Raw genomic sequence first — 18,393 nt, forward strand, 5'->3', positions numbered from 1 at the left:
GGGACTCAGGATAAACAACTCCATCTGGGGGACTGTTGTCTTCTTTTTTAAAAAAACATTAACAGAAAGTTAAATAGCAGTATTCTTAGAAGTCAAAAACTAGAAACTACCCAAATGCACATCAGCAAATGAGCAAATTGTGATATATTTATACAGTGGAATACTATACAGCAATGACAATGAATTATCTATAGCTTCATGCAGCAAATGGATAAATACGACAAACATAACATTGAGTGAAATAAGTCAGGCCCAAAAGAGCACATCATTTATTATTCAACTTAGTTCTTTTTAGAATATGCAAACATGCAAATCAAAAGCATGCAATCAAAATGAACCTGTGGTTTCAGAATCAGGATAGAGATATCCTCTGAGATTGGGAGGAAGTGACAGGTGAAGAAGCCTGGATGGTGGCACAAGAGAGGTTTCTGGTGCAAGTAATGTTCTCTTTCTTGATCTCAGTTTTGGTAACAAGAATGTGTTCACCTTGTAAAAATGAATTGAATTATACACCTTCCATATATGTACCTTTCTCTATGGCTAGTGTTTCTAGAGGAAAAAAGTAGTTGGTGACAGACAAATAGTTTAGTTTCTACTATGGAAAAACATACACCAAACACTCCACACATAGGAAAGTAGTACAGAGTAATAAAAGAGGATCACAGAAATACTGATCTGATAATGATTGGCTTCCTGAGATATAAACAATTAACCCTGCTGAGTACAAATAATATTTCACCACAAGCTCACTTGGTTACCTTTCCATCAGAATTCAGAACCATAGCTTGGCTGTTTGGACAGCAGGAAAGTGTTTGCTTTAATATCACCACCTGCAGAATGAAATTCAACCAATTAAGTTAGGAAATTGCCATTTGCAGATAATTATTATTTAGCTGGTTTTGAGCTTCATAGCTCTGCTGCCGTTTGAGGACAAGGTCTCAAAACTGCCACAGGGTGTGGTGTCGGACTTGGTCTATTTTAACTTAATGATCTGGCAGAGGAAATAACCAGCATGGTAATGACATTGCAAAGGATGCTAAATTGAGAGTGTTGCAAATGCTAATAAAGGCAGAGGAACAAAATGAGAAGACTTTGCTGATAAAATCTGGGCCTCAGTGAATAATACCAGTGCATTGAATTCCCAATTCTCTGTCCTAGCAATAGATTCCTGAGCACACTCTTTTGTGCTCAAAATAAAGGCCTCATATCTTTAAAAAATGAATATTCTAGTTTAGCATTGTAATTTTAAATAAACTTTAAAATATTTAGAATAGTATTAAATTTGCAGGTAAGTGGCTAAAATATAGAGAGTTCCCAGGTCCCACACCCAATATTTACTATTATTAACATGTCACATTAGTATGATGCATTGCTCACAATTAATGAACCAAGGTTGATACATTATTATTTATTAAAGTCACATTTATCTGAGATTTCCTTAATTACCTTGTGTCTCTATTTTATTCATTCATTTTTATTGAAGTAACATTTGCTTATAACAGTGTACATGATTTAGAGGAACAGGTTCACTTCTCCTCAGATGTATGTCACTACACCACACACACCACCAAAGCATCCATAATCCTTTGCCCTAGACCATTACAGCCTTTCTCCACTTTGTCCCTTCCCCTACCTCCCTCTACCTCTACTAACCTCAATTCTGCAGTCAGATCTCTAGGGTTTGTTTTGTCAGTTCCTCTGTTTTGTTTACCTATATTCCACATATGATTGAGATCATCCAGTATTTGTCTTTCTTCTTCTGACTTATTTCACTGAGCATAATCCCCTCCAGTTCCCTCCATATTGTCACAAATGGCAAAAGAAGGGACCATGCTCAGCGAAATAAATCAGAAAGAAAAAGAAAAATACTGGATGGTCTCACTCATAGCAGGAATTTAGAAAACTTAAATAAGAGACCAGGAAAAAGACTAATCAATACAAATAAAAAATCAAAATCAACAAGCAACTATAAACCAGAGACACACTATGGGGGGGTGGGGGGAATGGGGGGCAGGGAGAGGAAGGACTAGAGTCAAAATAAGGGGGGGTGCAATTGTATAGGGAATATAACCAAAATGAAAATGCATACATTGTGCAAAGATGAAAAATGATGTAAGAATTCTATAAAATAAAATATTAAAAAAAGTTCATCTTTTTTATAGCCGAGTAGTATTCCATTGTGTATATATGCCACTTTTTCTTTGTCCACTCCCCTGTCTTTGGGCACTTAGTCCATTTTCTGTTCCAGGGTCCCATCCAGGATACCACATTCCATGTAGTCTTCATGTCTCCTTAGGTTGTTCTTAGCTATAATTATCTCAGAATTTATTTTCATGGACACTTAAAACTTTGAAGAGTACTGTCAGATATTTTATAGACTTGATACCAGGTGAAACCAAAGGGGTACCCAGGGACCCCAAACTGTTAAGGAAAAAAAAAAAACATGTTGCCCATTCTAAGGGTCTGGGCCACCTACAACCATAAAGTAAAGTAATCAGACTCTAGTGTGCTCAAAGATTTTTAAGAGAGAGACAAAAGGAGTAGTGCAAAGAAGATTCTCAAAATACAGACTCTCAATTGAACTCCAAAATTTCCTATCGCCTAATGGGTAAAAGCCCAAACAAGCACAGTCCAGATTTAGCCCAAAAGCAAAGTTGCCAGGAGAAAGAGTCCCAGGTAATTTCTAGCATGAAGCCCAGGCAGGATCCAGAGAGCTGGAAAAGAAGGAGAGCGCCAGAGTTCTAAAGGTACTGTAGAAGCAGAATCAACCAAAGGCCAGGGTGATGGCTGCCAATGTCTCTGGAGAGAGTTGGATCCAAAGACTTTAAAGCTGCAAAAAGCAAAGACCAAGAGCAGCCGGTCCAAGTGTCTTCTGTGAGGTTCAACACAATGACCACCTCACTCCTTCCTTCTTTCCAGCAGCCACCCATTCAGAAAGTCCAGTCCACAGCATGCTAGTGGTTTCTTTTATGTTCTTTCTTTTATTCTTTATTTTCTTTTCATTACAGTTTGAGAAAGTTCGATGCACTTACCTTTGGGCTCATTGAATATTTCCTTTGTCATGTCAAATATCCGAATGAGTCCATCAAATATATACTTTATTTCTGCTCAAGTTTTAAAAATTTTAGTGTTTCTGTCACAGGGGAATCTCCATTAAAAGGGGAGGTTCCAGGTTCCCTGCCCGCTTAATGAGGGACAGAGCTGAGCAGCTAGGAGACGACAGAGAACACTGGGAGGACACACAGGAGAACAGGCACATGGAGCGGAGAGACATGTGACAGAAGGCATGCTTGCTTTTCAGCTTTGGACTTGCACCAGAGACATAGGGGACATGGAAGGAGAACATGGGTTCAACACGCTTAGAGACACTTGGAAGAGATATGGATGACAGACATGTAGGAAAGCTCACCATGGTAGCTGTTACCTTGCTTTGGACTTTGTTTTTTCTCCTTTTGTCCCAGTTCCCTGGCCCATTTTACCCCTTTCTTGCAGCCCCCTGCCAGAGTGGTATTAGACTTTTGGCAACTTCTGGGTATCAATGGCTCCACTTTGAGCCAACCCTGTTTGACCATGAGGGTAACGTTGGGTGTTTCATTGGGAAACTATAATCTTTATACACAATTATTCTATTGAAGATCTTACACAATAAAAGTATGCTTTGTTTTTATGTGGCAGATGGCAGAACCTCTTTAGATCATGCAGTTTGATGGTCCTTCAATCTGTCTTTCAATCTACCTGCTAACGTTTCCTTTTGCATCTTTCTTAGAGTTTCCATCTCTGTACATTACATTACTCATCTGTTTTTGCATATTGTCTACTTGACCCTCTAGGGCCCTTACATAGTAATCATTGTTATTTTAAATTCTTATCTAATAATTCCAACATTTGTGTCACTTAGTCTGGTACTCTTGAAGGCTTTATCTCTTCCAGCTGTATTTTTTCTGGCCTTTAGGCATGAGTTCTGTTTTGTTTTTAAAATCAGACACAGTACATTGTGTAACAGGAATTGAGGAAAATAGGTCTTTAATGTGAGGAAACTTGTAAATATGGTGCAATTGGGCTGTGTTTTATGTTTTCTGTAGCTATAGGAACCAAAGATTTCAAAATCCTTTAGTGTCCTTCCCAAAGACAAACACAAGGATCCTTCCCAAAGTATTCCTTCTCAGAGAAAAATCTGTCTAACCACTCTTTCAGCTATAGTTTGTCATTATCATGATGGAGGCCTGTTGATGTGGTGCTAAGTGTGTGGGAGGTGAACATTACAAAATTTTCTCTTAGATCTAAGATTTAGAGGTCCTGTGTCTCAAAACTGTAAATGTCGTATTTCTTTAGTGGCATAGCATTCCCAGGCTATCGCCTACTCCTTCCCAGCTGCTGAGTTTGCTCTATATTTCCTTGAAACCCTGATTCTTGCTGACTTTGTTTAAATGAGACATGAAGAATAGAAAGTGCTGGCTAAGGTAGGAGAAGTGCTCTTATCAAATTGAGATAAGGCTCAGGAAATGTCTTTTTCCCTTGGAGAGTAGGTCTTTGTTAAGGAGAAGACCCTGGCAGTACTCACAAAGATTACTCTTCCCCAATTCCTGCTAGAAACTGGAGATTTTTCACCAGGAGAATCTAGTGGGTTCCTGGAGGGAACACCCTCCCCCCGCAAATTGTGGGCCTTTAAGACTACACAATTATGGCCCTTTAAGACTGCAGCCTCAGGATTTTCTTATTCTCTTGCTAGTGCACACTCAACCTCCAGCAATTTGTCAAAATTACTACTTCAGTGTTCTTATCTGTATACATCTCCAGAGGCTTCTGCTCCAGGTTAGATGATCTCAGATGTCATTCTCTGGATATATGTATATGTACAGATTTCAGACTCATGTTTTGGCCTGAAAATTCAGTTCTCTAGTGGGTTCAAGAAAAGTTATTTTCCCATTTGTCTAGATTTTCCTTCTTAGATTCTCTGAGGTTCTCTATCAATTTGGGCAGTTACATAAAGGAGAGTTCCGGAGCCCTCAGTGGCTTTTTCAGACTTTAATGGTCTTTCTATGCCAATTGCTGTGGGGCAAGCTCACAGGCTGGCAAGGCAGGAAGGCTGGGGGACAAGGAGGCCAGATAGGCCTCCCAGCCCCCTGCAAATCTTTACTCTTTTGGTTCTCTTTGGGCTTGCTCTGGCCTCATCCCGTGGTTCTGCCACTTGTCCTCTCGTAGTCTCTCCACCATAGCTGTTTTTCTGAGTGATGCCGTCCTTCTAGCCTCAGGCTCCAGGCTCAGGTGTGCCCACTTACGCATGCCCACACCGTACTCCAAGTGTCCACCATCAGGCATGCCATGCGTGCCCCAAGCCCACGCTCCTAAACGCCTTCTGCATTCAAGGCCACAAGTGATAGCCACAGGCCAGCGGCATGAAAGCCTGACCAATTCATTTACCCTACAACAAGAATGACAACTTCCAAGCTCTTTACATGTATGACTGAATCCAGGGTCTTCCCAGCATTGAAATTTAATCAAATAATATGACTAAGCGATGCCAACCTTTATGTTTCTGCGAGGGACATTGGAAAGTGGTAACTATTGAGTGCCTACAAATGTAGAGCTTATTACTTTATAATCTATTTGATCAACAAATAGTTGTTGATTCCCTTCTAGATGCCAAGTACTAATCTAAGAAAGGAGGCCATATATCAGTGTCCTGAACTAAAGTCCCTGCCTTCATGAAATTTACATTCTAGTCAGTGGGAGACTGGCAATGATGATAAGTGCTGTTAAAAAAAAAAATGATTAAAAAAAATGATTAAAGAGACAATTTAGGTGCTACCAGCAAACTTTATTTAGCACTTCCTGAAGTAGGCAGTCTCTGTTCTCAAGGGTCCAGAGAACTCTAAAATGGGGCAGAAGACAGGAAACTTTTATAGGATAAAAATAAGGAATAAGGAAGCAAATATATAGAGTTCAGAATTGGTTTGAGGTTTGGGATTTGGCTGACAGGATACATTGTATTTCTGGTCAAGTGGAGCATTTACTGGGGCACAAAAGTAATCTAAGTTTTTGTTTGCTGACATGGCACCACCAGCGGAGATGGTCCATCTTGGGCGTAGAAATTTATTTCAACAGTGCTATAAAGATACAACTGTGCAAGGGTGACAGAGAGTGATAGGAAGGATGTTGGGGTTACTGTTTTAAATAAGATGGACAGATTTGCATCTTTGACAAATCCTGGCATCTCCACTCTGCTTTCATAAACACAATATAGGGGAGGGAAAGAAAAATGAATAGATAAGGCCCCTGTGATGAGACCAAATTTGAAAAGATACCTAAGGGAAGAGAAGGAATGGCCCCATAGGAGATCTGAAGGAGAAATATTTAAGGAACATAAAGAAAGCCATTGTGACTCTAGTGGGGTGATCAGAGAGGGAGTCACAAGAGAGGAAGCAGTGGGAAGCCTCATCATGTAGCGCCTCATCAGCCATAGTAAGGATTTGAGCTTTCAATTTTAGTGAGATTGGAAACCACTGGAGAATTTTCAAACACAAGAATTATATAAGTTGACGTAATTTGAAAAGATTGCTCTGGCTGCTGCATTGAACACACACTGTTGGGGGTAAGGGAGACTAGATGGAAGCTACAGAGACTAACATGACATTGGAATATTTCAGGCAAGAGATGATGTTCCATAGAGGTAATGAGATATTGTTGAGAGAGCCTGGGTAAAAGAAGCTGTGAACCCACAGGATGAGTTTCCCAAGTCCTGTCTGAACAGGTGGACTAAAGCATAGACTGGAGGGTCCTGCCCAAACAGATTGGCCACCAGGTTGACCATAAGGTGCCACGCTAGACAGAAAGCATTACATCCCAATTAATGATAATCTCACAGTTTCATGGAGGGAGAAGGTGAGTTTGCATGCACTGTTGGAGCCCTGCCTCATGCAGGCCTCTAAATTTCTCCTCTAAATTTCTCCTCCTAACTCCCTTTGATGGACCAGGCTACATTCTCCTTTCAAACACTGGTCCCTTATGATTGAATCTCTAATAAAGCTTTGTCTGCTTCAAGTAAACCTAGTGCTATCTGGTAAATTATTTCCTTATAGGGCAAAGGACTCACTCTTTCGGGTGGGGTCCTGTAACATTTATCATATTTGGGAATTATTTTGAAGGTAGAGCCAACATGATTACTAATGGATTGGTTGTGTTATTTAACCTCTGTTAACAACCCTTAGTAAAATAAGGGTAATAAAATTGATGAAGCATGAGGATGCTGACCCTCAAGGAGATCTTACTTAGGTCTCTGAGTTAATGACTGACAAATAAGAATTCAAAGCCAAATCTTCCAGACTCCAAACCCCTGATTCTGAGCTTCCCACTCAGCCTGTGAGAATTATGAGGGATATTTGCTTTCAGTCCAGCACTTCATTTTGGTGGAGGCATAGAGCAGAAAATATAGGAATAAGCAAAATTAAACTCTGACCACTGAATTATATTCCCCCTTTAGAATTAACTGTTAGAACTCACTGAATTGCTTTCCCTATACCCCCTCCTCATGACCACCGAGTAACTGGCTCCAATGCATTCCTGGAAACTTAAAAAAAAAAAAAGTTAATGGTGTTATATCCCTCAGAAAACAGCCTGCTGGGAAAGACAAATACCTTGACTCCTGTCCTAGACAGCTCTTCTGTATGAGCCAGAGGGGACAGGTGAGTGGGGGGGGAGGGGATTAACATGGTCACTAAACTGGCTGTGGAAGATCTGCAAGCAGAGCAAGGAATGGGAGGTGGGAGTAGAGAAAGTTAGCAATCATTTCTGCAAAACAACTTAACTCCAGAGGCAGATATTCCACCAAGAACAACGAGAAACTCCACTTAAAAACCATATAAAAATACCCCTCGCTCTGTCAAAATGCAGATCTTGCCCCACGACTGCCCACCTGTGTCTACACAGGCATCATTTTCCTAACAAACCTGCTCTTTTAAAATGCAACTATTGCCCACCTGTGTGTCTATACAGGCAGCTCTTTCCCCCCTTTTTCTTAATAAACTTGTATGATGCACAACAAGGAACTCTACTAAGAACCCAAGAACCTCACTCAGCGAGCCTCAATATCTGAACCCCATTACTATCACATACAATAAAGCTTCATTACTAACTCACCTATACTGACTCCTGTATGAATTTTTTCCTGTGCAGAAATCAAGAACCTCTGGGGTCCTTCAGGATCCCTGGACCCCATCAATTTCACAGAAGAAAACAATTGAAGAGGCTAATAGACATTCTACACATACCTAAGGCAGAACTGAGACAAAAGAACCTGTCTGGTGACACCTGAATAGGTTCCTTTCTTTTCTATCATACTACCCTATCATCTGATAAGTGGGAATAAACAGCCACAGGCTGCAGTTAATTGTCAATTAAACCTAAGTTCACAGTAAGCTAGCTCCATTACAAAATTTATTACATATGGGTCATCTTTAAGGAAGCATCAGAATACCAGGGTGATATTTACCAAACTGTACCCTGAACAGTGCCTGTATTTTCAATCATTGACATAATGATTCAATTTCTATGGAAAGACTTTAAAAACAAATAAAAGGGAAAAAAAGGAAGGAAAAAAATAAGGAAGCAAAGTTAGTTGCATCAACCAATTCTACCTGCCTAGGAACATATGAAAGATGGCAAAATGGTTGAGTTCTGTGTGTTGTTGAGGGGGTACTCTGGGACTTCTGTGTCACACTGTGACACTGCCTAATGTAAGAAGCAGCATTATTCTGTTCATCTAATTGACTATTATCTGCTGAAAAAGATATTCTTGGAAAAACAAAAACAGAAATGGCAATCCCTGGAAACAAATTGGGGGCCTTTACATTTGTAAAATAGCTTTTTTTCAACCTAGTAATACTTAATGGCCCTTCAAATTCAACTCAAGCTGCATTTATTAAGCCCTTACTATTTGTTAGAAATTGGGGTAAGGGATTTATGTATTACCTATTTATTTGCTTGTTTATTTTATTTATTTATTTTACATCATTATTCATTTTACAATGTTTGATTTCTCTGCTTAGATGTTGTCCATTTAAACTCTCAAAACAACCTTATGAGATAGGTACTATGATTTCAATTTACAGATGAAGTGATGAAAGTTGATGAGTTTAATGCCTTCTTTTGACTCAGAGAGAATCCTAGATTTACCTCTACACCTTCCACAGGTTAATCAAGAATCATAAGTGCTATGTGATGTCTCTCTTCCACTACACTTTGAAAGCTTTGAGCTCTGAAAACTATTCTCCAATACTTCAACATACCCTGAGAAGTCACAGATCTTTTCCCCAAGTATTTCACTTTAATTCCATCTACTCTTCACAATTACCCAATGAGATATTATTTTAATAGACTGTCATTTATCCTATTGGTGAGGGATAGACACATGCATTAGGATAATGGGGATGGTGAAGGACATACACCCAACACAGGTTAGATAAGATTGATAACCATTTGCTAGTCACATATACTCATGGCCCAGAGGAGGGGGACACTGCACCATGCAGGATTATGTGGGGGTTGTACTTGGGAATAGTGTGTCATCGGGTGTTGTAGGAGGCACGGTTTGTAGTATCAGAGTGTAGAGTGCCCCTGGTACCCATGGGGAGGATGCGATTGGCTTATTTGAATAATTTCATGGGCTGGCAAAGAACTGAAACCCACGACTAAGGGATATGCAGGAAATGTGCCTGAACTCTGTGTTGTTTGCTTAGGGGGATTTTTTTTTTAAAGATTTATTTATTTATACAAGAACCGGGATACAGTCCAGATGCGCAGGAGGGTGAGAGGATTCACCAGAGACAGAGTGGGGAACAGAACAGGCAGAGTGACTGAAATACACTGCTGAAGGGAACAGCGGGCAAGACAGGAGAGGTCTGCCGCGCCATGTGGGACCCTTGCCGGCCGGCTGGGAATCAAACCGGTGCTGCAGAGGCTGCGGACAGCTTCATAGCACTGCATTCAACCTCCTGCACCACCATGGAGGCCCGAGCTTAGGGGGATCTTATCCACTAGAGAAGAGTAGGGAGGGAAGCGTTTAGGCCCTTAACACTTTCCATATATTCGAGATGTCAAGGCAGCATATAATTGAGCCTTAATCATAGGCCTTATATCACAGGTATGCATCATTATTTCCATCTTATAAATAAGGAATTGGAGTCCAGGATGCAATGTCTATGGGAAGCCTTTTTTAAAAAATGAAAGAAAAATAAAAGGAAAGAAATGAGCAAACAAAATCTATGGAATCAACCAATTTTAGTTGCCTGGGAAGACCAGGGTTGGCAAACTAGTTAAGTTCCATGTGTTTCTGAGGGAGTCTTTGAGATTTCTGTGCCACTGGTATCACACTGAATTACAGTGGCACATAGCCATTGAGAGGTTCAGGTCAAGCGTTAGTCTTTCTGACGTCTGGGTCATTGTTACTTTGCAAATAGGTAGCAAAACACTTTCAATTTCTAATCAATATTTCAATGTGACTTCTGAGAAGTATGAGAATGGAAAGGAAAGATCATGCCATTTTCTGATGGAAATCAACATACAACAGAATATGTCTCCCCCCTATGCTCTGATCACCAGCATTTGGTTGAAGAGAATTATTGCAAAGGCTTTGCATCAGAAGGTAGAGAAAGCCATTACTGGTTCAGGCCAAGGACTCCTCACTGAACTGGTTGCCCATTTAGCTCATTTAGCTGTGATTTAGACCAATCTAGCCCATCTCCAGGAAAAGTACAGGTACGGCTTAGAAAGTTAGCATGAATATTTTAATATCCACAATGATGCTGAATGTGGACTGTCACATAATAAATTGTTTCTTTTTGCTTTAAAAAATTTGATATTCTCGTTATGCCTCTTCTATTCTTATTTTCTTCCATTCAATTTCTCCCAGTCTCTGCTTTAAGTCTGAATGTGTTTTGCTATCAATAATGAATCTCCTTTCTAAAACATAAGGTATTTTTTCCCCTGAATTTGCTGAATCATTCAATTTCAATGAGAAACTTTGAGGCAGAATAGCTGTTGTTTTTGCAAGTTCCATGGGAGCAATTATTTTACATCAGAGTGAGGATGGTGATGGAGAGGGGATCAACAGGGCTGCTGTTTGCACATTTTGTAATATAAACACCAACACATGGATGGAGCTGGAAGGGATCATACTCAGCGAAATAAGCCAGAAAGAAAAAGAAAAATACCGGATGGTCTCACTCATAGCAGGAATTTAGAAAACCTAAATAAGAGACCAGGAAAAAGACTAATCAATACAAAGTAAAAATCAAAATCAACAAGCAACTATAAAGCAGAGACACACTATGGGGGGGAAGGAAGGACTAGAGTCAAAACAAGGGGGGAGGTGCAATTGTATGGGGAATATAACTAAAGTGAAAATGAATACATTGTGCAAAGATGAAAAAAGATGTAAGAATTATATAAAATAAATATTTAAATAAAAAAAATCTAAAAAAAATAAATAAACACCAACTTTTAGGCATAAAGTATTTAGGAAACTTCTAGCCAAATGGATAACATGTAATTTTACAATGCTAATAAAATGCATTGTAAGTGAGTTGGCTTGGGGGTTATGTTAAGTCTTCAGAGCCTGATAACTATGAAGAACAAAGACCTCAAAACTTTGAAACTGGTCATCTATGCTAGTGAAAGGAAGTCACAGGGGACAAAAAGAGAGCTGGTGACATGCAAAGTTAGTGATTGACATTATTCGCCAAAACAACACAGAAGTTGAGATAAAGGCAAAATATATTATTAAAGATTCTAATCTTCTGATGATAGAGCAAATTTAATGTGCAGTAGTTGGCCCCAGCAGCAACTCCACCTATTCCAAAGTTACTCTGACAAAAATATAAAGAGACATGCATCAGGGTAATCAATGTAATTGTACTATTCATAATAGTCAATGACTAAAAACCACAAATATTCATTAAGAGGAGAATTGAATAAAACATGGTACATCTCCATAATGGAATCCTATGCTGCTATAAAAGGAATAGAAATAGCACTATATACCACTGAGCGGAGAAAAGTATTTATACTGTACTAAGAAATGGAGGGAGGACTATTATAGAAAGACTAAGTAACAGATGAAGCAAATACAATGTGTGAACTTGGTGGGCAGGCTGATTTTGCGTACTATATGAAAGACCTTTTTTAATATTTTATTTTATATAATTCTTACATCATCTTTCATTTTTACACAATGTGGAAAACCTAAATAAGGAACCAGGAAAAAGACTAATTAATACAAAGTAAAAATCAAAATCAACAAGCAACAATAAATCAGAGACACACTGCGGGGGGAGGGGCAGGGAGAGGAAGGATTAGGGTCAAAATAAGGGGGGGGGTACAGCAACATGGATGGAGCTAGAAGGGCTCATGCTCAGTGAAATAAGCCAGAAAGAAAAAGAAAAATACAGGATGGTCTCACTCATAGCTGGAATCTAGAAAACCTAAATAAGGGACCAGGAAAAAGAATAACTATAAGAAAGAAAAAATCAAAATCAACAAAAAACTATGAACCAGAGACACACTATGGAGGGGTGGGGAAAGGAGGAATTGGGGTGAAAATAAGGGGGGGGGTGCAATTGTATGGGGAATATAAAAATAAAAAAATTTTAAAAAATAAGGGGGGTTGCAATTGTATGGGGAATATAACGAAATAAAAGACTTTTTTTAGATAATTAGGGACAATTAAACAAGACTAAACATCAGATAATAAAGAATTATTATTAACTTTGTGGTTGTGATGACATTTTCATCATGTTTTCTTAAAATGAGGTAAATACTGACATCTTTTTTTTTTATACTGACATATGTTTTGGAATAAATTATATTGTTTGTTTTTTGTTTTTAAAATACTCCAACAGGGCCTCCCTGGTGGCACAAAAGGTTAAATGTCAGCACTATGAAACTATTGGCAGCCACTGCAGCATGAGTTTGATCCCCGGGCAGGGACTACCCACATGGCGCAGCAGATCTCTCCTGCCTGCCTGCTGCTCCCCTCAGCAGTGTATTTCAGTAGATCTGCCTGTTCTGCTCCCCAGTCTGTCTCTGCTGAATCCTCTCACCACCATCCCTCCCCCCGCACCTCTGGCCTGTACCCCAGTTCTTGTATGTACAAATAAATAAATTTTTAGAAAATAAATTATTCCAACAAACAAAGAGGAGGGAGAAGAGCAGAGCAGAGCAGAGCTAAAACTAAAACAATAAGCTTGATAAATATTGAAGATGGACAGTGAAAACTACTTTTTCTATTTTGGTGTATTTTGAAAAATTCCATAATAATAAGTTAAAGTGAATATGCTATGTTCACATATAAATATACTGTATATGGAAAAATATGGAAATATAGATTAGATAGATAGATATAGATAGATAGATAGATAGATAGATAGATAGATAGATAGATAGACAGATAGGTGGTAGATGATAGAAAATACATAGATATATATGCCTTGGTTCCATCCAATAGATCCTCACTCAGTAGGTGTGGGGCACAACTTGGTTATCTGGTTTTTAAAAGTCCAAAGTTCTTTGGTATTCTCATCAATCAAACAATAAGATATGACAATTGGGGGTTAAAACTTCTAGATGGTTTTGACTATTATAAATGCATACTGACTATTGAAGCCATGGTGAATACAACAATTTTTTCCCATAGATAATTCTAAAAACCCTTCAGGGTTCTTAAGTGACTTAGGGTTAAGAATAACATGAATTTTTGTTTTTAAATCCGTCCTACTTTGATGTTCAGCTGATTAATAGCCTTAGCTGACAGAATCCCAAATACAGACATAATACGCTTAAGTCAACTTAAGGGCAGGGCCAGCATCGTCTCATTTAGAAATGCCCACAGTTTCTGCTACTTCAAAGGATTATAGAGCGGATAACAAGTCTATCTGTGTAAGTGCTTCAGAGTTCTCAAAGAAAGGACTTCAATAAAATCCAAGGTATTAGTGGTAGCAATAAGCAACGCCACTCACTCAATAGGCTCACCTTTGGCTGAGGAAGAAGAGCCCAGATTGGTGAGTGACATCATCCCTGCTTAGCAAGGGAGAGAATGAAAGGTGCATAGGCAGGCAGGCAGGCAAGAAGGGAGGCCTGCTGGCACAGAGCAGCCAAGACACCTTCTTCATGTTTGAAAGCAGAAAGACAAGAGAGAGCAGAATCTTCTATCCTGTGCTTCGCATTCATATCAAAGGGAAGAACTTAAACTGGGCGTTTTATTCTGACGACAACCATAAAGATGTACTTCAGGTTAACCCCTGAAGGAAAGAAAAGGCATATACATTATATTTTATCTTGCGTTGAGGTTTTTAACTCACTTTAAATTTAAGTTTTTGAGCAATGCTGAACCAGATGCTTATTATAACTTAAAAAACAAACCTGTAGAAGTAGAATTTTCAGTACAGGAAATCTTTTCTTAGAGAAAGCTATCTTCAGTGAAACTCAGAACGTGTTTGTGCCCACAAGGCAGGTGTGTTCCTGAGCAAACTCACCTTTTCAGAGTCCTCACGACAATGATAGGCTGGACGCAGGTTCCAACGATCCAGAGACACACTACGGGGTGCGGGGGGGAGGAAGGAGTAGGATCAAAACAAGGGGGGGGTTGGGAATTGTATGGGGACTATAACCAAGATGAAAATGCATACATTGTGCAAAAATGAAAAATGACGTAATAATATGTAAAATAAAAAAATGAAAAAAAAACTCATTAGAGAATGATGTGCAAGTTGAGAGTGCAAAACTGATGAATTTGCAATGAGAAATAAAACTTCTGGAGAAGAAAAGTTGCATAGGTCCCTTCACTAAATATTTATAAGCTGAATAATGACCCCCAGAGATAATGGGAGTAAATGCCTGGAACACGTAAATGTTACTTTATTGGATAAATGGTCTCTGCAGATACAAGTGAGGAGCTTGAGGTCATGAGATTATCCTGGATCTACCCAGGTAGACGCTGAATGTAATCAAAAGTGTCATTCCTGGAAGGAGCACATCCACATGATGACGGAGCAGAGAGACTTGGAGATGGCAATCTTCAGGGTGACAGAGATGCAGGTGCAAACCAATGAGTGTCAACATCCGCCAGAAGCCGGAAGAGGCGAGTGCTTGATTCTCCCCTAGAACCCCTGGAGTGAATGCAGTCCTGCTTTCACGCTAACTTTGATTTGGGACCAATGATACCAGTTTCAGACTTCTGGCCCCAGCAACTATGAGAAAATAAATTTCTGCTGACACCAAGTTTGTGAAAATTTGTTATAGCCTATAGGACACGAATAAAGCACAAACTGTGTGTCAACTGTGTGCACATGAGGAATACAGTGGCAACCAAGACTGCACAGTCTCTGTCTTTATGGAGCATCAAAGCAGGTGGTGAGAAGGTGTATGATTTGATGGCATCAAGCCTCGATAACCTGTATTCCTGCCACAGTGGGAATATAAAACCTGCAGGTAAGCTGATGTTTCCATCAGCTGGAATAGCTTTTTTTTTGCCTTCAGATAATTCTCCAAGTTTCCTCCTGGATGTAGTAATCTATTTTTTGGCACTGTCTCTTCAGTCCTGCAATCTCTACTTTCTTCTACACCAACATATATATATATATACATATATATATACATATATATGTATATATACACATATATATGTGTATATATACATATATATGTATATAGATGTAAATGTGCACACACACACAATTGATCTCCGATCGCCACAGGTTCCATACCATGGATTCAGCTTACTGTGGCCCAGAAATAATTTCTATGTAGTGAGGTATTTGATGGATGTGTACTGAATGTGAATGGACTATTTTCATTGTCATTATTCCCTAAACAATACAGAATAACAACTATTTACGTAACATTTACATTGTATTAGGTATTATAAGTGATGCAGAGATGATTTAACCCACACAAGAGAGTCTGCATAGATTGTAGACAAATAGTATGCCATTTTATAAAGACAACTTGAGAATCCACAGATTTGGGTATCTGCAGGGGTCCTGAAACCAAGCCCCTGTGGATTTTGCTTGTTTAACACTCACAGAGCACATTATTTTATACCTTCTTACCAAGTTCTTGAGATACCACCCCATGTAGCTACATCTTTCACATAGTATTCAATATTATAGTACTTGCAATGAACATAATAACAGATGTTGAACATTTACACAGGATTAGTTTGACATTTTACAATGCTTTTGGCTGAGACCTTCTCTTTGGCAAGGGGACTGAGACCTGCACAAATATTGAGGGCATTCTGTAAATAACTGTATATAACGTTGTTTTGACCAGAGCAAAAACTGTTTGGTAATTCATGTTGCCTTGCTAATTACAGTAAACTCCTGACTGTAGGTTGCTTTGTGAGTTGTCACGTCTATGATGAACAGTCTATATTACGGTTTGCAAGAAGAAGGTTTTGTTTATAATATAGGTGGATTGATAAAGTCTTGGTTCCCTTTTTAAAAAATGCCAGCATTCTTTGCCTCTCATTATCTTTGAGAATGTATTCTAGATAAAGCCATGTCCCCCAGTGTGGGCACAAGGCAGTTTGTTATCCAGCCTCACACACAGAAAAATCAACCAGGCTTTGTCCTTCACTTCCATTATCCAATTTTGAAGCTTCAGGGATGAAACAGAAAGGACAGTTGTTACCACAATGCTTTCTCCAACCTCATGCACAGCTAACTTCACTTCACCTGGCAAAACAAACAAACAAAAACAAACAAACAAACAAAACCATACTCCTCTCCTTGGGCTTCCTGCCTCTTGCAGTTCTATCTTCTACCACCAGACTGCATTCCAGAGATTTACAAATGAGATTATCTCACTCACCTCTGACTCCCTCTAAGATTTATGAGGGCTTTTTCCATGGGCTTCAGATACTTCTATTGGAGTCTGCAGGCCTGGAGAGAGAAGATGGACTTGAGTGTCAAGAAAACAAGAATAAAATTTGCCTGTTTGACTTCCCAGCTTTCATATGCTTTGAAAAAGGATAGCCTGAGGATGGCAGAATCATCTTAGGATCATTAATTTATAAAAAATATTAAATGCATTTTGTGATTATAAAGTAATAATGTAATCAGTGCATACAATTTAGAATATAAATTGAAGAAAGTATAATGAAGTAAATAAGATCACTTAAAAAACCTCTGACTCCAAAATAACCAGTGTTGGCAAGGAATATGAATTTGTTTCTTAATGAAATTGCAATGTTCTCTGTACACAGCTTAACCTTTTTCTCACTTTACATGAAATCATATTTTCTATGTCATTATGCATCAATCACAAACCTAACTTTTCACGATAGTAAATATCCTGCCATGATGTATTTGACTATTTCACTATCTTTGACACTTGTATAATTTTCAATTTCTCACTGTTAAAAGTAATACCATGAGTGAAAAGTCTTGAATTCTTGGTGGATAGAAAAAAGTACTAGTTATGAAATTCCTAAGTGAAAGAGTGTACAGATTTTAAATAGCTTTTATTAAAGTATAGCATACATCCAGAAAAGTACACAAATCATAAATGTATCACTTGCTGGATTTTTATCAAGGAAACACATCCATGGAACCAATAGCCAAATCAAAATATATTTCTAGCACCCAGAAACCACCCTCCCAGTTCCTAAGCACCCCATAGGTAAGCACTATACTGACCTTTACACAACAGATGAGTTCTATCAGTTTTTTAACTATATATATAATAGAATCATTCACACAATATGTACTCTGTCTGGCTCTTTTCACTCAACAAAATGTCATTATTTCAATTCATCCATGCAGTTGGGTGTAGTAATCATTTGTTAATATTCATTGTTGGATGGTATTCCATTGTGTGCATATGCCACACTCATTATCCATGGGTATATCAATACTTTTCAATTAAGGACTATTATGAATACTGCTACTATTCATACATGTATTTTGGTGAACATATGTATGCATTTCTGTTGAATATGTACCTGGGAATGGAATTTCTAGGTCGTAAAGATAGCATATGTTCAGCTTCAGTAGATACTGTGAAATGGTCTGCCAAAGTAGTGGTAGAATGTGTACATGGTAAGTATCTTGATGCAAACTGCCTTTCATAAGGGTTCTTAAAATCATCCAGAAGCATATCAGACCCCATGTGAAACCCATCCCCACAGTAGTTATCGATTATTTAAAAAAAACTTTGCCACTTAGATAGGCCAACATGTGTCTTCTTACTCTTGTTTTAATTTGTATTTCCTTGGCAACTATTGATAGCCAGTAAACATTCCACAAAAGAAGAAACACAAATAGTCAACAAAAATGAAAAGAATGTTTATATCATCTTCAAATGATCTATTGAAATGTTTATATTTTTTGTTGTTGTTTT

This window comes from Talpa occidentalis, unplaced genomic scaffold (genome assembly GCF_014898055.3).
Source record: "Talpa occidentalis isolate TD23 unplaced genomic scaffold, MPIMG_talOcc4v2.1 talOcc4.15, whole genome shotgun sequence".
NCBI classification, from domain to species: domain Eukaryota; kingdom Metazoa; phylum Chordata; class Mammalia; order Eulipotyphla; family Talpidae; genus Talpa; species Talpa occidentalis.